The sequence below is a fragment of the Aquarana catesbeiana genome, linkage group LG05 (assembly GCF_042186555.1).
Source record: "Aquarana catesbeiana isolate 2022-GZ linkage group LG05, ASM4218655v1, whole genome shotgun sequence".
Taxonomy (NCBI): Eukaryota; Metazoa; Chordata; class Amphibia; order Anura; family Ranidae; genus Aquarana; species Aquarana catesbeiana.
The window spans coordinates 526,464,718-526,487,840 of NC_133328.1; the positions used below are offsets into that span (position 1 = coordinate 526,464,718).

A 23,123-nucleotide genomic window follows, 5' to 3' on the forward strand; every position below is an offset into this window, starting at 1 on the left:
TCGCGATCAGGGAAGCGCTGTATACAGCCCCTGCCCATTGGAATGCATGGGCACCGCAACATGGATGGTTTTAATCCTTTCTTCGGCCACTAATGGGGGTCAAAAATGCCCCGCTAGCGGCCAAAAAGCAGCGCTAAAACTACGGTAAAGCGCAGCTAAAATAAGCTTTACCGCCAACGCGGCACACCCCCAGTGTGAAAGTATCCAAAAGCCTCATACACACGTTCGGATTTTCCGACGGGAATGGTGCTCCACTCCATCAGACAATTGTTGTCAGATTTTGTCTGTTTGATTTTCCAAGCGTGTGTACACAAGTCCGCGGACAAAAGTCCAAAGTACAAACACGCATACTCAGAAGCAAGGATGAGCCAGAAGCGGTCGGTCTTGTAAACTAGCGCTCGTAATGGATACTTAACATTGGTGACGCGGCAAATTATGAAATCTCGAAATGCAGCGCACATTCTCTTCTTTAATGGGATAATAATGAAGCTGCTTTGCTGGTAATACTCATGGAGTTGTGGCAAACAAATTTTCAAAGGCTTTTTTTCTAGTGATAGCAAGATTATTATTATTATGCTTTTTTTTTTTTTTTTTTTGGTGCAAGTTACCACAGCACCATTATCACGTAGTTTTTAAGATCAAAGATACAACTATGTTGGTGTCCTTTGTCAATTTTACATTGTATTTTTTTTAAATATAACTGCCTACTCCCAAACTGTCATTTGAAGTAAAACACATAGCCAAGTATTATTCTACACAATTTTATTGTGCATTAAAAAAAGAAAAGAAAATTAGACATGCTATCTGCCAAAAGAACTTAACCAAAAATATAGAACATATACCAAATCAAATCATTATTCAACCAAAAAATAAAATAAAAGCCTAATGCATGTGTCCTGCTTCTTAAAGCGGTGTTCCAGCTGCAATTTTTTTTTAAGTCAGCAGCTACAAACACTGTAGCTGCTGACTTTTAATAAGGACACTTATCTGTCCAGGAAGCCCGTGATGTGACCCCCCCCCCCCCCCCCCCCCCCCGGGCCGATCCATCCATCGGATCAGGTGCCGGTGCCTCCATCTTAACAAAGGCCTTGCGGCTTCACTGCCCGTTTCCTACTGCGCATGCGTGAGTCGCTCGGCACTTCGTGAATGGCCCTGTTGATTTCTGGGGGACACACACGTCCCAGAAGACAACAGGGTATCTCACCGAAGAGGAGAACAGGAGAATAGGAAGAGGCAGATTAGGAAGACTGCCTAGCAACAGGGGTCTCTGGCAAGTAAAAAACTTTTTTTTTTCAAATTTTTTAAATATATTTTTTGAGAATATTAATGTATTTTTTATTTTAGGGTGGACCTCCGCTTTAATACAGGGAGTCAACAGTGCCAAAAGTTAGTGAAAGCAGGGGTCAGTCATCCGGAAATTATTCCGAAAAATCATCTGGATTATTCTCCTGGAGCTCCCACAGCAAAGGCATATGACATAATTGGTCACGATTAATAAAGCAACCAATATTTGGTCCAAGAAATCCTCCTCCTCCTGTTCCTGGACTGGAACATTGGGTCAAAGCAATGACTCCAAGGCCAATAATAGATAACACGTTATCTCCTCCGATTCCGCAACATGGCTGGTTGACGAACGGCTGTTCAGAAATTAACTGAAAAGTGCAAAATGAAAAGCGCAAACTGAAAAGCATGAATCAGCACTCAAACTTCTACTAACACAAAATTAGCAGAAGGGGCCCAAAGGGTGGTGCTAAAGAGCTGATAAACCACGTAGTACGTCACTAGTCGTGTTTGAAGGCCAACAATTCCTTGCCGTTTGTATGCAAGATAAGTTCCTGGCCAACACCCTTTGGAAAAAAGTCAGAGGTTTTGTCTGCGGAAAATCCGATCGTGTGTAGGAGGCTTTAGTATCAGAGCATTTGCACGAGAACAAGTACACATGCTGGTATCGGTGCAACTCTACTAGTGAGTTTTTGCCCTCTGCCCCACAACAAGAAAAACCTGACAGAGGGTTAACCCTTCCCAACTGTATCTGAAACTATAAAAATTTCTAGATTGTGAGCTCTAACGAGCAGGGCCCTCCGATTCCTCCTGTATTGAAACTGTACTGTCTGCACTCATGTTGTAAAGCACTGTGCAAACTGTTGGCGCTATACAAATCTTGTATAACAATATAAATTTATCAAAACATACATCCTAAATATTTCAGACTGAATGAAGATTTACACAGGGGATTAAGGGACGGGGGGGGGGGGACACACATAATAAGGCCTCATGTACACTGCTGCTGGTAAACGGACCTTTAGGAGCAGTTGGGTATTTTTATCAGCTGCCCCTGAACTCTCCAGTACATGTACACAGGGTTATTTATAGTCGTTTCTAGGCAGTTGAGGCCTTTTTTGGAAGACAGAAAAATTGGTTCAGACGGATGTTTAGAGGCATTTGAAATGCCAAAATGCCTGTAACAGAACACAGTAACTTGCGTTTAGCAGCGTTTTGTTTACAGTGGTTTTTCATTTTAAACAAAAAAAAAAAAAAAGCGGCTAAACGCGGCATGTAAACGCGGCTAAATGGACGTTTTTTGGACACTGGTTTCTAGCTGTCAAGTTAAATCGTTCCGGAGAGGATAAACAACGTCCCGTGTGCATGAATCCTTACTGGATTTCTTTTCTGGTTTGTGTCTGCACTAGTGTCACCGAAGTGAAGAAAGACTTTTTTTTTTTACCCTCTATCACTAGGACTCCCTACCACAAGGACACCTGTCAGTCTTGGCACCAGTGTTTATCCATGTACAGAAGATGAAACTGTGCGTAAATAGCTTGCCCAAATTAGGCCAACCTCATCTGCATTGACATCAGTGCTTACAATTTTGGAATCCAAATGGACAGAAATAGCTCCACTGCAGTGCATGGTATACAAATACTATCTGCCAGAACATGTGTAGATGCAAGTGTGTGTTGTGAAACAAGGCATTTAATACACACGTCACGTTATGATGGAACACAACCACATACATGACTCGAGGTTCAATTTTTCCTGTGTGCTTGTATTATAAAAATAAATGTGAACAGCAGTGCAAGAGAGTGGTCTGGCACCCAAGACCCCTGAATATTTGTAGCTCTGTCACTGCAAGACTGCTGTCCTGCAAGAATGTGGTAGTTTTTCCCTAAAGGAGGAAAGAGGTCACAGAAAATGCTCAGAGAGGCCCTGACTGCTGTCCTGAAACTTCACAAGTACTTTGGCAAGGAGAACTGCTGTCCTGAAACTTCACAAGTACTTTGGCAAGGAGAGGACAGATAAAAAGTAAAAATAAAAAAATAAGTTCAAATTAAAAAAATAAACACCATTACAATAAATTATTGATGTAGCCTATCAGCATTATTTCTTCTTATCAAAGTAATCTGCAATCAATATTGCTGTTTCACGGTGACCTTTAAGGTAGAATTCTGGACAAACAACAAAAATCAATGTCATGCGAGCTGAAAATCTCTGTAAAACGTGCACCATTTATTTGCATATACTCCAACAACATTTGCCAATTAGCTGCTGAACCTGCCAGCAAACCAGCCTAGGTTCACACTGCCTTGTCGGAAAACTCACGCACCGTATTCAAATCGGACTGCCCTTGTGCAATTAATAAAATTGAAAGTAAATGAACAGAAGAGAAATCCAGATCAAATCAATATTTGGGGTGACCACCCTTAGTCTTTAAAACAGCATCAATTCTTCTAGGTACATGTACATGCAGTGTTTGAAGGAACTCAGCAGGTAGGTTTTTCCAAACATCTTGGGGGAACTAACCACAGATCTTCTGTGAATGTAAGCTGCCTAAAATTCTCTGTCTCTTCATGTAATCTCAGACAGACACACGCCATGATTTTGCGATCAGGGCTCTGTGGTGGTCAAACCATCTTTTCCAGGACTACGCTGAAGACAATTCTTAATAACATTGGCTGTATGTTTGGTGTCGTTGTCCTGCTGTAGAACAAATCTGGGGCAAATTACACACCTCCCTGATGGTATGGCATGATGGATAAGCATCTACCTGTACGGACACCATTGATCCTGATCAAATCAATTCTGTTTGCATAAACGCATCCCTAAATTTGCAAGGAACTTCCACCATGCTTCACTGTTGCCTGCAGACACTCATTATTGTACCTCTCTCCATCCCTTTGGCAAACAAACTGCCTCCTGCTACAACCAAATATTTTACAACTGAATTCATCAGTCCAGAGCACCTGCTACCATTTTTCTACAACCCAGTTCCTATAATTTTCCAGCATAATCGAGTTGCTTAGCCTTGTTTCCATGTCACAGGTATGGCTGTTTGGCTACAATTCTTCCATGAAGACCACTTGTGGCCAGACTTCTCCAGACAGTAGATGGGTGTACCTGGGTCCCACTGGTTTCCATCAATGGCACTGTACTGATGGCACTGCTGGACAGCTTCCACTGTTGAAGGGAAGCATGATGTATCTTTCATCTGCTGCATTAAGTTTGCTTGGCTGACCACTGCGTCTACAATCTTCAGCATTGCTCATTTCTTTGTGCTTTTCAAAAGAGCTTGAACAGCTTTTCTTGAAATATCAGTCTGCTTTTTTTTGCCTGGGGAGACCTGGCTGATGTAGTACAACTACCCTGTGTCGTCTTGTGCGCAATCTTGCCACAGCGTATGACCTGTGACTTGAAACGATCTTCCACAACCTTAGTAGCAGGGTTTGGCTGTTCCTCACCCAGTTTTAAGCCTCCTACACAGCCGTTTCTGCTGTGTGCAACTATTACATGTACATGTGTTAACACCATGTGAATTATCAAAGGTTTGCATGCCAAATGGTGATGAGTACTTCATATTTAGATGGATATATTGGATATTTTTCATGTGAGTTAGATTGAGATTTCCAAATTCTTGGAGAGATTTCAGTCCCAGGATTACAAGGGAAGCTGTGTGCCTGTAGAATCCGTTTTGCTACAAGCATGGTCTTGATTCTCTAATGCACAAGCATAAGAGTCTGAGCAAGCTTGCTCTGCAAGAAGCAGTTAGGCTTACTACAATGCAGGCTCAACAACACACAGAAATACTCAATAAACCTGACTGTGCCATCTGAGAAGGCAGAATTTTATTGTCGAGACAGCACATAAGCTGAAATCTGAAAATGCTGAATATGTAAAAGATACTAGAGCACTCCCTACTGCCTGGATAGAAGACTGCAATATTTCATATGTATCATATAAAAAAAAACAAAAAAAAAACTTTCAATTTTTCTTTTTTGTATTGCAATATCCATATAGCCAATCATAAACCTAGACGCATCATAACTTGGTTACATAGGCATATAATCGATAAACACTAACAAGCATTATACTTTTCGAAATGAGGTTAACACAAACCAACATTTATTGTGATGAGTACACTGAAAGTGAAGTGATTAAGTGATATGATAGAGTTTACAATTCTGAATTGTAGGTGGTAGGTCAGTATTCTTGAAAAAAGGACTACAGTCAGCTAAAGTAGAGTTGGCCATACATGGTTTACAGTTATGCCATTGCCTGCTGAATCAGCTTGGTACCAGGGTGGATAAAAAAGAAAGAAAAAAAAATCAATGATTTTTTTTTTTATTAAAAAAATAAAATCAGATTTTTGATTATCAAATTTATTTTAAGAAGATGCTTTTGGAGTAAAAATCTATTAGGTTTCTCGTATTATGCGTCTTGGACAAGAAAATCAGATTGTACCATCTAGCACCATTCTATGCCAAAACTGAAATTAGTCAGAAAGCCTTGCCGACTCCACCTACATGACGCAGTGTCATCCCTTTGGGGCATCTGAGAGGGAGGAGAGGCACAATGTATGATCATTCAATTGTAGTAGCCAATGCTATATTTAGCATTAGGATAACTATTTTATTGGTAAAGATACATTTTTTTATTTTTTTTTGTTTTAGTATGCAAAGGTGATACAATAGTCCATCTACAACATTGTATGTAAATGTAGAACATTGTACATGTCTGTACACAGGATTTGAAATGTATTACTCATCTGCTTAGCATGGATATTCAATTTTCTGTTACGAATGTAAAACTCTCAATAAAAAAAAAAAAACCCATTGATTTAAAGATAGGTTTCGCTTTAAGATACATTAATAATTAGCATGAAATGGAGCTTGGTTATGTAGCATGAGGATGTATTATTCTGCAATATTTACATTTTTGGTAAACTCGTTCAATTAATCCATCCTCTGCAAGCTGAGAGAACATGCACTGCATTGATGCATTCACGTAATTTCACAGTAACCATGAGCTAAAACAAAGTTCAGGAATAATCCTTTATCCCATTGTTTTGCAAATCTATGTACACTACAAACTATATGATTGAATCGGTTCTGATTTTGTTTTACTAACCTGACAGCTTATTTTTCTAAATAGAATCTATAATATTTGCAAACAAAATTAAGGTTTCCCAACTACCAGCAAGAATAAGTGCTTACATTTAAAGAGCACCTGTCATTTCAGATCCATCATGGCAACGCCTGTTAGTGGCATCCACTCACCTGCTGCCACCATGTCCCTCACCTTGTTGTGTCACTGCCACATCACCAGCCGTCCCATTAAAGTGAATGGGACTGTTGGTGATTCAACAGCAAGTCAGAGGAGGAGTCGCTGCGGGATAGAGATGACAGTTGCTCTTTAAAATCGAGTCGATTTAAACCAAGCCTTTTTACTAGCGATTTAAATCAAATCCACCCTGGCTGGTACGATCCATGGGTGGCCCTGCTGGCATTACCCAGTTCCACAAACTTTGATTTGATCTGAAGACCGAAGGACTTTGTAGAAGAATGGTCAGCCAGTGACTGCAGCCAATTAGCCGCAACTACTGTTTGGGTGTTCTGACAGCTGCTGGCTGTTAGAATACAGTAGCCAGCAGGGGAGATTTGTTATATCTGCATTATATAGCGCAGGTATGGTCAGCTTAAAGTGTTTGTAATAATAATACTTTACATTGTAACAAAGTGTCATTTCTACAGCGTTGTCACATGAAAAGATATAATAAAAGGTTTCCAAAAATGTGAGCGAGTGTGTGTGTGTGTGTGTGGGGGGAATCAAGTCCACTCAGATTGGCTAGTTGAAAAAAAGCCCACTAAACAGTTTTCTAGATGGTGGCTCTGCAATCTTCCTGCCAGCGATAACATGCAATTTCACACACTCACAAAAGTGAGTACACCCCTCACATTTTTGGAAATATTTTATTATATCTTTTCATGTGACAACGCTGAAGAAATGACACTTTGCTACAATGTAAAGTAGTGAGTGTACAGTTTATATAACAGTGTAAATTTCCTGGTCCATCAAAATAATTCAACACACAGTCTCTAATGTCTAAACCGCTGGCAAACATAGTGAGTACATCACTAAGTGAAAATGTCCAAATTGGGCCCAATTAGCCATTTTCTCTTGCCTGTGACATGTGACTTGTTAGTGTTACAAGGTCTCAGGTGTGAATGGAGAGCTGGTGTGTTAAATTTGGTGTTAATCGCTTTCATTCTCTCATACTGGTCACTGGAAGTTCAACATGGCGCCTCATGGCAAAGAACTCTCTGAAGATCTGAAAAAAAAAGAATTGTTGCTCTACATAAAGATGGCCTAGACTATAAGAAGATTGTCAAGACCCTGAAACTGAGCTGCAGCATGGTGGCCAAGATCATATAGCGGTTTAACAGGACAGGTTCCACTCAGAACAGGCCTCGCCATGGCCGGCCAAAGAAGTTTAGTGTACAGTTTCTTTTGGGAAATAGACGTTTAAGTGCTTCCAGCATTGCTGCAGAGGTTGAAGGGGTGGGGGGTCAGTCTGTCAGTTGTCAGACCATACACCACATCAAATTGGTCTGCATGGCTGTCATCCCAGAAGGTAGCCTCTTCTAAAGATGATGCACAAGAAAGCCGGCAAACAGTTTGCTGAAGACAAGCAGACTAAGGACATGGATTACTGGAACCATGTCCTGTGGTCTGATGATACCAAGATAAACTTATTTGGTTCAGATGGTGTCAAGCATGTGTGACGGCAACCAGGTGAGGAGTACAAAGACAAGTGTGTCTTGCCTACAGTCAAGCATGGGGGTGGGAGTGTCATGGTCTGGGGCTGCATGAGTGAGGGAACCATGAATGCCAACATGTACTGTGACATACTGAAGCAGAGCATAATCCCCTTCCTTCGGAGACTGGGACACAGGGCAGTATTCCAACATAATAAAGACCTCAAACACACCTTCAAGACAACCACTGCCTTGCTAAAGAAGCTGAGGGTAAAGGTGAAGGACTGGCCAAGCATGTCTCCAGACCTAAACCCTATTGAGCATCGGCAAATGGAAGGTGGAGGCAAGGTCTCTAACATCCCCCAGCTCCATGATGTCGTCATGGAGGAGTGGAAGAGAACTTCAGTGAAGCTCTGGTGAACTCCATGTCCAAGAGGTTTAAGGCAGTGCTGGGAAAAAAAAAAATGGTGATAGTACTTGTGCTGTGTGATTTGGCCCCCTGTAACACTGATCCTGCCTGGCTATACCCTTGCCCCTGTAAACTAACCACTATAATCAGGACTACTGAGCCCTGACACCATGGTCAGATTACGTGCCTGCATTAGCCGCAGCCTGCTCTCCTGTGTCCGTGTCTCCCCCTGTCCTCCTCCTCCCTCCCCTCCTTGCCTGTCAGCTCCCTGATCCTCCCCTCCTGCACTAAAAATAACAGCGATTTTCTTTTATAGTTCCCTCTGATATAGAACAGTAAGCTCCCCAGGGGATGACCTTTATAAAAATATGCTGTATAATAGGGAGAAAAATGGGGAATGTGGGACTTTAAATGAGGCACGAAAACGTGCCTCCATCCCTATATTTGAGTGCATAACAAGGAAGGTGGGACTTTGAATTGAAACGGTTGAAATGCGGAGGTGGTGGTATATATGTAAAACATTTTTTATTTATATAAAATTATTATTAAATTGCATAGTTACATGTATACACAGGCTGTGAGCACAGTAATACAAGATATAAAGCATATAACTGAATATAACAAATTCATGACAATCAAGTAGATAGTATACAACAGCAAAACGGCCCCAGCAAGCCAAAATGAAGCATGCCCGGCACCTGTGTAAATGATCACATGGTAGATATCTATAATGGTTAGGTTCGCAAGGTAACATCATGGGCCATATTGAATGTGTCTGTAGCATCATATAGCTCTACGCGTTTCGTGGATTCGTTTCCACTCATCAGGAGCGGATGCGACAGATCCCTGTAAATATAGTAATAGGGTAAACCATACTTAGTTCGAAGATGAAAACTATTAGTTGAATTTGAAAGATTTAACTCAGTACACTCACCAACCCCGGTAGTAAGTGCAGCGTGGGGCGAGCGAGACATGGCAGATCGAGGACATGGACCACACCACGGGAGCTGAGGCGGCGTATGGATGCACCACTGACTTGGGAAGATGTAGGAGTGCCTGTGAGGGTGTCCATGTGCTAGGAGTGCTGACATGTGATTCTGAAATGGAGAATGTATGGGGGCAAATGAAAAAATTATACTGTGAGATGGAAGGTATATGAAATAGGTTGATAAATGTGTGAAAAAAAAAAAAAAAAAAATATTTGGAATATGTGTGGAGTGAGGTGGTGAATTGGGTTGTATATAAATACACCCAATATGTCCACATGTATTGAAAGTGGTAAAAGAGGTTATGATGGGTGAGTGAAAAGGGGTATGGGTGTAAAAAGTAAGGTGAATGATGCTGTGAAAAACTGAACTCAGTGATACAAACAAACCTAGGAGTGTGGATAAAATTATGTGTGAACGCAACCGTGCATAGCATAGGGGGCAAACAGGAATAGACCTAACTCCAGGGACACTTACCCAAGTCGCATGCCATGCAGCGCCAGACGTTGGAGTGGCTGGCGTGCAGGAACCCCAGGCGGAGACCAGTGAAGTGAATGGCCGGCTCCGACTGAGGATGTGGGATATGTACGCCGCCAACGCCACGTGCGTGATCATGGGAGGGGCGAGAGACAGCGTCCGCACCCGAGCCGGAGTGCTCGGTGATTGGCGCCGAGACGTCCCCACATGCATCACGCAGATGGTGCTCTCAGCGGCAGCGTGATGACGTCATCACCGGCGTCAAGCGCTGGACGTGAGGACCGTGGCGCCGATGCACGATGTGGCGTCCGCCCGATCCTCAAGACACAACTGTGCGGGGAGAAAGGGGGGGACACACGAAGTGCATCGCAGCTCCCGCGGATGTGGAAAAAAGCCCCCCACATACCACGAACAAGCCCAGGAACCCCAAACCCGCACGCACCACCAGTGCGGCAGGAACATATGGGCACAAAGATCAAAAAGTTGTATGAGCGTAAACAAAGTATGGGAGGGGGTTGAACCAATTGATTGGTGCCGGGAATGCCAAAATGTTGTTGTCACTAGAAAGGCAGGTAAATACATACGCCAATGTACCCAGTACTTCTTGACTAACTCAAATGTGCGAGTCCCTATGCGGGGAATGCACACATCTGATAATGCCCCTCACGCGTGGATAGCAGGGGAACACTGCTGATCCAACTTTCCAACCGCTTCCATCCCTATATTTGGGAGAAAAATGGGGAATGTGGGACTTTAAATGAGGCACGAAAACGTGCCTCCATCCCTATATTTGAGTGCATAACAAGGAAGGTGGGACTTTGAATTGAAACGGTTGAAATGCGGAGGTGGTGGTATATATGTAAAACATTTTTTATTTATATAAAATTATTATTAAATTGCATAGTTACATGTATACACAGGCTGTGAGCACAGTAATACAAGATATAAAGCATATAACTGAATATAACAAATTCATGACAATCAAGTAGATTTTTTTTTTTTTTTTTCACACATTTATCAACCTATTTCATATACCTTCCATCTCACAGTATAATTTTTTCATTTGCCCCCATACATTCTCCATTTCAGAATCACATGTCAGCACTCCTAGCACATGGACACCCTCACAGGCACTCCTACATCTTCCCAAGTCAGTGGTGCATCCATACGCCGCCTCAGCTCCCGTGGTGTGGTCCATGTCCTCGATCTGCCATGTCTCGCTCGCCCCATGCTGCACTTACTACCGGGGTTGGTGAGTGTACTGAGTTAAATCTTTCAAATTCAACTAATAGTTTTCATCTTCGAACTAAGTATGGTTTACCCTATTACTATATTTACAGGGATCTGTCGCATCCGCTCCTGACGAGTGGAAACGAATCCACGAAACGCGTAGAGCTATATGATGCTACAGACACATTCAATATGGCCCATGATGTTACCTTGCGAACCTAACCATTATAGATATCTACCATGTGATCATTTACACAGGTGCCGGGCATGCTTCATTTTGGCTTGCTGGGGCCGTTTTGCTGTTGTATACTATCTACTTGATTGTCATGAATTTGTTATATTCAGTTATATGCTTTATATCTTGTATTACTGTGCTCACAGCCTGTGTATACATGTAACTATGCAATTTAATAATAATTTTATATAAATAAAAAATGTTTTACATATATACCACCACCTCCGCATTTCAACCGTTTCAATTCAAAGTCCCACCTTCCTTGTTATGCATATGCTGTATAATAGCTTACTTCAGAGCGCCGTTTGGCGCTCACGTGACTGCCTGCCAGTCTCCACCTCTCCTTGGCTGACGTCATCGGGGGTTTCCCAGCACCTCCCCCTGCAGCGGTCACATTGAGAGAGGAGACCAGCGGGCAGTCAGCTGAGCACCGAACAGCGCTCTGAAGTAAGCCATTATACCGCATATTTTTATAAAGGACATCCACTGGGGAGCTTACTGTTCTATATCAGAAGGAACTATTAGCAGAAATTGTTTAACCTTCACAAACACTAAGGTTTACAGAGCCTAAACATACATATATTATACCAATGCATATTACACTGGAGGAAAAGACATAATTGGTATCAGTAGCATTCCGGGCAGTAAATGATTAACGTCCTGTCTGGACAGCATTATACCTACATACTAAGTTGTAATGTTTACTCCAAGTCATGGGGTGAAGCAATAATGATGTGGCCTTTGATGACCTTAATTATACAACTGTGTGTTCAGAACGTTAAAAGGCTATATACATTGTATGTCTACTGTAGAGACAAGTACAAGAATCAGATTTCATTAAGTCAACCTGTCAAAACAACCTATGGAAATTGTATGAATCAAGTATAAACCAACCAACATGCAACATGCTCACATTACTTCGAGGCAAGCAGGAATTGCCCAAATAGAGCAAAGAAACATTTTAGGTGTTCTTCACATCTACCGATAGGAAGCAGTTTCTCTTCTTTGTGGATGACCTGCTCACTAGTGAATCCTTTGAAGGATACAGCAAACAGACCTTCCCAAGCAAAAATGACTACAAAGGCTGATTGCATTGAATTAGTGCACCCATGTACACAGAACATGGGAAAGAAAAAACGAAAAACAAAAATCAAGGCCACGGAAATTTCAGGTCAAATGTTATTTTAAATCTAGGAGTCAGTTGTTAAAAAAAAAAAAAAGTTAGTTATAAAATAACAGCTTTATTTTCAATGGCAAAACCCCCTTCTCTTATGTGGGCTGACAAAAGCCCAGGTGCCAGGACGCAATTTCTAGTCACCAATGCGACCTGGGATTTGTTGAGCTCTGCTGTAGAGAATAAAAATAGTGGTAGCTCCAATTTATGTTACACAATATTACCTCAAAAGGCAATTAAAGTTAATTTTAGAAGGCACAAAAACGCAATAAATTGCTAGATTTTTTGGCAAGATATAAAAGCGGGGGTTGCATCGAGTAAATAGATATCAAACATGTCAAACCTTATATATGCGTGTGTGCGTGTGTGAAATGGCAAAAGACTTCAGTACCCTATATTTTCCACAGGCAACGCCTTAAAAAGACTCCTATAGGTCATTCAGTTTAGCGTTACAAAGGGAGTCTGGTGCTAGAATTACTACTCTCATTCCGGCATGTGTGGCAATATGCAACATGTATCGCAGTCAACTTTTTCAGTCATTGGCCCCCCCGACGGGCGTGTTTACATTTGTATGTGTGTATGTAGGGGGTCTCAATTTCCTTGGTGGGGGAGGGGGGCTTTGGATTATGTGCTTGTAATTATAATTTTTTTTTACAATTAAAAAGGTTCTTTTTTTTTTTTTTTTTTTTACCCCATCACATAGGGGACAAAAAGTCCCCTATGTGATGATTTTATTTGGAGACAGGTTCTCTTTAAAGGAGACATTCACAGGTTCTCTTTAATGAGACGAAGGTCTAAAAGACCCTGGTGTCTCCCCTGTACTCCACTGAATGTAATGCATTGCACATCGCACTGCATTACATTCTTTCCCAGCCTTGATGGCCAAGGAAACTGTCAACATCACTTCCGGGTCAGCAACAAGGATGTTATGGCGGTCCCGGGCCCGCAGATGGATAAGCGGAGCTCAGGATACATATGGGGGGGGGGGGGTGATGGGACGACACGTGTGGGTAAGGGGGGTGTGGAAGCATTCGGGCGGCATCCGACAAGTAAAACCTGTGCCTGGTGCTAACAGTGGCTGGGCTGACAAGAGCGTGGGCGCCAGGATGCAATTTCTAGTCGCAATGGCGGCCTGGCAGCACCTGAGATTTGTTGAGCCCTAATTTACTTTATTTTTGGGCAGATTTCCTTGCAATGGCAGAATAACTATTAAAAAAGGAGAAGTACAGCCAAAGCTAATTTTGCTATACTTCTCCTGTGGCTCACAGGAGTGCAGTTCTGCACTTCTGTGACCCGTTTTCAGCAGACTTAAGCTTGCAGTCAGCTGATGTCAAAGAGCCGGTCCAGGCTCAGGCAAGATCACAACAATAAAGACAGGATCTGCCCACATGCCTGGACTGGCACCTGGCTCAGCCTCTCAGGAAGCCACTGAGAGCCTGAGCCGGCTGCTCCCACTGCCTCCACAGCCCAGTGCTCCAGTAAGCACGGGGGGCAGAGCAGAGAGCTGACAGTCAGCAGCTCTCTGCTCAGGAAGCTCTGAGAACCGAGCGATCTGCAGTGTTTGATCACTTGGTTCTCAGTCTTAAAGCTGGCAGAGGCACAGATGCAGCATCGAACCCATGCTGCATCCACCTACGCAATTATGATTCTGAAAAAAAAAAAAAAAAATAAAAAAAAAACACACACACACACACACACCCCAAAATTCACCTCAAATGGTGAAATAGAAGGAGTTCTTTCCCTGATCCTGTGTCCGAAATATCATTTAATGTGGTGGTCGATAGCGCTATGGAAGAAAAAACTTTAAATTTTATTTTTTTTGTCCCACTTCCTTGTTTCCGTCTTCAGGCCGCCTAGGCGACTCCTCCTCTCCCCATAGGCGGCCCCTCCCCCTCAGCAATCTTCTGGGACATGTCACAGGTCCCAGAAGATTGCCTGTCCACTCGGAGAGCGTAGCGTGACTTGGGCATGCGCAGTGCGTGCCCGGCTGTGAAGCCACAAGTTGTCACGGCCGGGTGCCCACAGTTCCAATGACGCCGTTGCGGAGAGGGGGGGAGAGGAGTTAACAGCTATACTTTTTGTAGCTGCTGACTTTTAATAAACTAAAATATCCTGGAACTCCACTTTAAGTCATTTACAAATTCTCTTAAGAGCCATGAAGTTGAGCAGGTGCACCAGGTTCATATGGGTGTATTGTAAAATGTGTATGCTGTATTTGGCAATTAGATTGTTGGGTACCTGGATGGTAGTGTAGATTTATAGTTTTTGTTTTGATTATATATTAAAGCGGAGTTCCACCCAAAAAGCTTTAGACAGTCTATAGAAAATCATGCAATTCAAATATATATATAAATATATATATATATAAAAATAAATAAATAAATTATATATATATATATATATATATATATATATATATATATATATATATATATATATATATATATATATATATATATATATTTATTTATTTATTTATTTACGCGTCCGCATCACTGCATGCTCACGTGCAGTGGTGAACGCATACGCAGGTCAAGTCCACATATGTAAACAGTGTTTGCATGTGAGGTATTGGTGCAAACATCTGAGTGAGAGCAATAATTCTAGCACTAGGCCTACTCTGTAACTCTAAACTGGTAACCTCTAGAAATTTTTTGTGTCGTCTATGCAGATTTTTTAAGTATCATAGTTTGAATGGAGGACCGGCAGATAATTAAAACGCCTCAATTCATAGATCATGTTTTGATCATAATATCAATAGTGCTTATGTGGATTTTTTTTTTTTTAACTTTAGATTGAATGTAAAACTATACGCAAAACTTTTTTTCATTTTGGATAGCGTAAAAAAAAGGGAGGGTTATAACCCCTGTAAGGTTTATTTTTGCCCTTTGTCCCATTGTGGAAATTTACCTTCACTTCCTGCCCCATAGGCAATACAAGAAATCCCTGCAATTTAACCACTTACCGACCAGCTCCTGTACATATACGTCGGCACTTTGAAGGTGGATATCTCGGTAATGGCAGCAGCTGCTGCCACAAACGAGGTATCCACCTTTACAGGAGCCAGTCGGGTTTCCGATAATGGTGGTCTTTGCAGCAGGTTTGCCGCGAGATCACCGTTATCGGTGGCAGGAGAGGTACCACCCCTCCCCCCCCCCCCCTCCCGCCACTCTCCGGAGCCGTCAGTAGCAGCGGAGGCGATCGGGACCTGTCATTTCCTCAGTATGGAGACGAGTTAAGCTAAGATGGCCCCCACCCGTCTCCATACCATAGGAGGGCAGAAGCGACGTCATAACGTCAGCTCTGCCCATTTGCCTTAAAGGCATTTTTTTTGTCTTTTTTTTTTTTTTTTTTTTGCATTTAAGTCCAAATATGAGATCTGAGGACTTTTTGACCCCAGATCTCATATTTAAGAGGACCCGTCATGCTTTTTTCTATTACAAGGGATGTTTACATAGGAATAAAAGTGATCCAAATTTAAAAAAAAAAAAAAAAAAAAAAAAGTGAAAAAATAAAGTAAAATAAATAAAAAAAATTTTCTAAAGCGCCCTGTCCCGCCGAGCTCGCTCGCAGAAGCGAACGCATACGTGAGTAGCTCCCACATATGAAAACAGTGGTCAAACCACACATGTGAGGTATCACCGCGACCGGTAGAGCAAGAGCAATAATTCTATCCCTAGACCTCCTCTGTAATGCAAAACATGCAACCTGTAGAATTTTTTAAATGTCGCCTATGGTGATTTTTAAGGGTAAAAGTTTGACGCCATTCCACGAGCGGGCGCAATTTTGAAGCGTGACATGTTGGGTATAAATTTACTTGGTATAACATATTTCACAATATATAAAAAAAAAAATTGAATTTTTTACAAAAAAAAGTGAGCTTATAAGACCGCTGCGCAAATACGGTATTGCAAAAAGTATAGCATTGACCGCCATTTTATTCTCTAGGGTGTTAGAAAAAAAACAATATATAATGTTTGGGGGTTCTAAATAATTTTCTAGCAAAAAACCTGTTAAACATGTAAACACCTAAAATCCAAAACGAGGCTAGTCCTTAAGTGGTTAAAGGGAATCTCTTGGGGACCCCCAGGTCACCAGAATTAGTGTCCCCATTGGAAGAGTCCCCTCTATTACTTTTCTGTGGACAACTCAAACGTGGTATTTTCTTTTACTTTCACTTGCCATGATAATGATAAAGATAAACAGGATAAATAGAGAGGATGAATCTTCCTGGGGGCACAGGGGTTCTAATACATCTCCTCTCTATCCAAAACTGGGGGGGGGGGGGAGACAAGTTTTGCCTTTGGTTATACTTTAAAGTTCCAGTGTTTGCTTACATGATGCACTGCAAGTGTTCAATGTCCTGTCTACACCCTACATCACCATAGACTTCTACATGGCAAAAAGAACAGGGGAAAAGTGCACTTAAAAAAAACTTTAAAGAAAAGCTTAACTGGTATCATGTATTGAGAACAAATTTACAAAAAACTTTGTATGCTGGGTAACAGACCCACGTTCAAATTTTTTTTCCTCCCACTGACATCAGGTATATATCTCTCTGCTTTACGTTATTTTGAACAATCCATCTTGAAATGCTTTGATGCTTAGGCAAATGGAAAAATAGACCAAAGTAAAAAAACAAGCAAGTATGAAACATTTCCCACAACCTATGCCTGCAAAATTAAAATGGAAAAAAATGTGTACATATGATTGGATGATTTGGAGCACATGGCTTACTAGAACATGATTTCAAATTGTTAAAGAAAATCCATGCGGATAGATTCCAGAAAACATGCTGGTAGGTTAATTGGACCTAGTATGTACATGTATGCATGCGAGATGGGGACCAACAAGTGCAAGTTTAAGGACAGGGACATACATGAATGCACAGTATGCAAGTCAGTGCATAAAGTGTTGACGCAATATAAATATCTTTGAAAAATTGGTGTGCCATCATGCCGATTTAAAAGGTTCCATACAGTTTTAAATCACTAACCTGGGATAAGTAAGGTGAGATGCCTTCACATAGAGCTGCACGATTCTGGAAAAAATGAGAATCACGATTTTTTTGCTTAGAAGATTAAGATTCTCTCATGATTCTCTGCGTCACATCTTTCACATTATACAAAAACTTTACCGTTTAGGTTTTTTATATCTATTTTTTTTTTATTCATTGAAGTTTCCCAAAAAAATTGCGTTTGCTGCGCAAATACAATGCGATATAAAATATTGCAATGACTGCCATTTTATTTTCTAGCAGGTCGCTGCTAAAAAAATAAAATATATATATATATATATATATATATATATCACATACAGTGGGGCAAAAAAGTATTTAGTCAGCCACCAATTGTGCAAGTTCTCCCACTTAAAATGATGAGAGAGGCCTGTAATTGTCATCAATTGTCATCATAGGTATACCTTCACTATGAGAGACAAAATGTGGAAAAATCCAGACAATCACATTGTCTGATTTTTGAAAGAATTTATTTGCAAATTATGGTGGAAAATAAGTATTTGATCACCTACAAACAAGCAAGATTTCTGGCTCTCACAGACCTGTATCTTCTTCGTTAAGAGGCTCCTCTGTCCTCCACTCATTACCTGAATTAATGGCACCTGTTTGAACTTGTTATCAGTATAAAAGACACCTGTCCACAACCTCAAACAGTCACACTCCAAACTCCACTGTGGTGAAGACCAAAGAGCTGTCGAAGCTGTAGACCTGCACCAGGCTGGGAAGACTGAATCTGCAATAGGCAAGCAGCTTGGTGTGAAGAAATCAACTATGGGAGCAATAACTAGAAAATGGAAGACATACAAGACCACTGATAATCTCCCTCGATCTGGGGCTCCACGCAAGATCTCACCCTGTGGGGTCAAAATGATCACAAGAACAGTGAGTAAAAATCCCAGAACCACAAGGGGGGACCTAGTGAATGACCTGCAGAGAGCTGGGACCAACGTAACAAAGGCTACCATCAGTAACACACTACACCGCCAGGGACTCAGACCCCGCAGTGCCAGACGTGTCCCCCGGCTTAACCGCTTCAGCCCTGGAAGATTTTACCCCCTTCCTGACCAGAGCGTTTTTTGCGATTCGGCACTGCGTCGCTTTAACTGACAATTGCACGGTCGTGCGACGTGGCTCCCAAACAAACTTGATGTCCTTTTTTTCCCCACAAATAGAGCTTTCTTTTGGTGGTATTTGACCGCCTCTACGATTTTTATTTTTTGCGCTATAAACAAAATAAGAGCGACAATTTTGAAAAAAACAAAACATTTTGCTATAATAAAATATCCCCCAAAAATATATATATAAATTTTTTTTTTTTCCTCGGTTTAGGCCGATCGTATTCTTCTACATATTTTTGGTAAAAAAAAAAAAAAAAAAATCGCAATAAGCGTTTATTAATTGGTTTGCGCAAACGTTATAGCGTTTACTGAATAGGGGATAGTTTTATGGCATTTTTATTAATTTTTTTTTTTTATTAGTAATGGCGGCAATCAGCGATTTTTATTGTGACTGCGACGTTATGGCAGACATATCAGACATTTTTGACACATTTTTGGGACCATTGTCATTTATACAGCGATTAGTGCTATTAAAAATGCACGGATTACTGTGTAAATGACACTGGCAGTGAAGGGGTTAACCACTAGGGGGCGGGGAGGGGTTAAGTATGTCCTAGGGGAGTGATTACTAACTGTAGGGAGATGGGCTCTGTGTGTGACGTCACTGATCTCTGCTCCAATGACAGGGAGCAGAGATCGAGTGACACTTGTCACTAGGCAGAACGGGGAGATGCTGTTTACAACGGCATCTCCCCGTTCGTCCTCTCCGTGAGGCGATCGCTGGTATCCCCGTGGCGATAGAGTCCGTGGGACCCGCGACCCGTCTCACGGAGCTCCCGGCCGGCGCGCGCACGCAATGGCACGGCGGGGAATTCAAATGGACGTACAGGTATGCCCATTTGCCCAGCCGTGCCATTCTGCCGACGTACATCGGCGTGCGCCGGTCGGGAACCGGTTAAGCCAGTACATGTCCGGGCCCGTCTGAGGTTTGCTAGAGAGCATTTGGATGATCCAGAAGAGGATTGGGAGAATGTAATATGGTCAGATGAAACCAAAGTATAACTGTTTGGTAGAAAAACACAACTCGTCGTGTTTGGAGGAGAGAGAATGCTGAGTTGCAACCAAAGAACACCATACCTACTATGAAGCATAGGGGTGGCAACATCATGCTTTGAGGCTGTTTCTCTGCAAAGGGAACAAAGGGAACAAAGGGAACAAAGGGAACAAGGACGACTGATCTGCGTACGTGAAAGAATAAATGGGGCCATGTATCGTGAGATTTAGTGCAAACCTCCTCCCATCAGCAAGGGCATTGAAGATAAAACGTGGCTAGGTCTTTCAGCATGACAATGATCCCAAACACACCACCAGGACAATAAAGGAGTAGTTTCGTAAGAAGCATTTCAAGGTCCTGGAGTGGCCTAGCCAGTCTCCAGATCTCAACCCCACAGAAAACCTTTGGAGGGAGTTGAAAGTCCTTGTTGCCCAGTGACAGCCCCAAAACATCACTGCTCTAGAGGAGATCTGCATGGAGGAATGGGCCAACATACCAGCAACAGCGTGAGACAACCTTGTGAAGGCTTACAGAAAACGTTTGACCTTTGTTATATATCCTTTGTTGGCAATGGCAAAGTATTGAGATGAACTTTTGATATAGACAAAATACTTATTTTCCACCATAATTTGCAAATAAAATCAGACAAATGTGATTGTCTGGATTTGTTTCCACATTTTGTCTCTCATAGTTGAGGTATACCTATGATGACAATTATAGGCCTCTCATCTTCTTAAGTGGGAGAACTTGCACAATTGGTGGCTGACTAAATTCATATATACTCTCTCTCTCATAATATATATTATATATATATATATATATATATATATATATATATATATACACACACACATATCACACACATTTTTTTTGGGGGGGGGTTCTAAGTAATTTTCTAGCAGAAGATACTGATTTTAACTTGTGAGCAACAAATGTCAGAAAAAGCCTTATGCCCTGTACACACGGTCGGATTTTCCGATGGAAAATGTGTGATAGGACCTTGTTGTCGGAAATCCTGACCGTGTGTAGGCTCCATCACACATTTTCCATTGGATTTTCAGACACACAAAGTTTGAGAGCAGGATATAAAATTTTCCGACAACAAAATCCATTGTCGGAAATTCCGATCGTGAGTACACGACGGACAAAGTGCCACGCATGCTCAGAATAAATAAAGGAGATGAAAGCTATTGGCTACTGCCCAGTTTATAGTCCCGACGTACGTGTTTTACGTCACCGCGTTTAGAACGATCGGATTTTCCAACAACTTTCTGTGACCGTGTGTATGCAAGACAAGTTTGAGCCAACATCCGTCTGAAAAAATCCTAGGATTTCGTTGTCGGAATGTCCGAACAAAGACCGACCGTGTGTACGGGGCATTAGTCTTTAAGTGGTTAAACTGACCTAATTTACAGGCCGAAGTTCATCGCTTTCATATAAAGCAAGGGTCTCCAAACTTTCTAAACAAAGGACCAGTTTAATGCCCTTCAAACTTTAGGGGGCTGGAATGTGGCCAGTGGGAGAAGAAAACCTCCCCAGCATGAGTGGGAATAAACAATGCCCCATGATTTGTATTAGGGGGAGGAATAGTGCCCCATCACTTGTGTCAGTGGGTGGAATAGTGGCTCATCATTGGTATCAGTGGGGAGAATAGTGCTTCATCATTGGTGTCAAAGGAAATAGTAGTGCCCCATCATTATTGTTATTGAGAGGAATAGCATCCCATTGTTGGCATCAACGGGAGGAATAGCGTGCCATAGTTGGTGTCAGAGGACTAGTGCCGCATTGTTGGTGTCAGCGGCAGAACTATGCCCTACTGTTGATGACAGTGGGGGGATAAAAGTGAGCTAAGGGCCGCAGTTTGGAGACCACAGATCTAAAGGAACTAAATGTTACATTGTTTATAGTTATCTCCCAGCGCTAAGCAATGTTGATAAACATTGGAGGCTTTTTTTTGTTGTTCCTATGACAGCTGTGAGCAGAGAATGGCTCTGCACTTGTTCCATGAATGAATCATGGAAATGCCAGATGAAGATCGTGAGGGGGGGTTGAATCGAGATCGTGATTTATTGTGCAGCTCTACCTTCACATGCTGCACACTTGTTTTGTAACAGCAATTCAATGTATAGATGAAGTCAGACTGCCAGGAAAGCAGTAATTTCAGAAGGATTGGAACTCCCTACCCAATCTGGGCAGCTCTCTCCTACTCTGTCCACTTTGAGGCTGGGTTCACACACACTCCGAGCGGCTGCAGAGCGCATTGCACAGGGGTCCTATACATTTCAGGTCCGAATTCAGGCAAAAGATCGGGCCCAATTCGTCCTTAAAAAGGATAAAAGGGGTGTACTGGACCCCTGCTGTAAGCCGCATCTGCATTAGGTGTGAACCCTGCATTAGGTGTGAACCCAGCCTAAAGCGATCCCTGAAAACTCATCTCTTCAGTGTGCAGGTCTAAGATCTTGTCCCCGACATCCTTTGGTCTTGCTCATGATGGGGAGGTTTGAATGGCAGAAAGTGATTCTGTGGACAGGTGTCTTTTATACACAGAAACAGTTAGGTGCACCTTCTTAAATTGACAGGACTAATCTGTTTACCACATGAACACATACTGTAGCCGGTCTGTGGGATCCAAAATTATTGTTGGTTGGTGGGGAATCAAATACTTATTTTACTCTGACCTGCAGCTCAATTTATAACATTTGTGTTGTGCTTTTTTTTTTTTTTTTTTTATTGATTTTTGGTTGATATTCTGTCTCCAGCTTTTAAAAAACAAACACACCCATGATAAAAAATTATAGACCCCTCATTTCTTTGCAAGTGGGCAAACTTGCAGGGGATCAAATAATTAATTTTCCCAACTGTAGCTGCAGCTACATATTTTTTTTTTTTAAATCACACATCCAGCAGCCTCACGTGTTAGAGGGAAATACAACGAAATACAAAAAAAAAAAAAGTATATAAAATGGATGGAGTTCAGCTTTAATCAATAGCATGCCTATCCAACTCGGGGGGAACCCAAAAGAACCACACTAATGCCCCGTACACACGGTCGGACTTTGTTCGGACATTCCGACAACAAAATCCTAGGATTTTTTCAGATGGATGTTGGCTCAAACTTGTCTTGCATGCACACGGTCACACAAAGTTGTGACGTAAAACACATACGTCGGGACTATAAACGGGGCAGTGGCCAATAGCTTTCATCTCTTTATTTATTCTGAGCATGCGTGGCACTTTGTCCGTCGGATTTGTGTACACACGATCGGAATTTCCGACAACGGATTTTGTGGTCGGAAAATTTTATATCCTGCTCTCAAACTTGTGTCGGAAAATTCGATGTAAAATGTGTGATGGAGCCTACACACGGTCGGAATTTCCGACAACAAAGTCCTATCAAACATTTTCCGTCGGAAAATCCGACCATGTGTACGGGGCATAACAGTTTTGCTGATC

General features: G+C 41.9%; 1 protein-coding gene across 2 annotated transcripts in view; it reads right to left on the reverse strand.

The window, feature by feature from the left end:
* The window catches only part of PDE7A (phosphodiesterase 7A), a 226,302-nt gene that overhangs the window by 103,486 nt on the left and 99,693 nt on the right, over positions 1-23,123 (reverse strand). The window contains exon 1 of one of the 2 annotated variants that reach the window (XM_073631715.1): positions 17,538-17,687. The exons of the other annotated variant lie outside the window; for it this stretch is intronic. The gene's annotated coding sequence lies outside the window, so the exon portion shown is untranslated. Of the gene's footprint in view, positions 1-17,537; positions 17,688-23,123 lie in introns of those variants that run through there. 2 annotated transcript variants of the gene reach the window in all.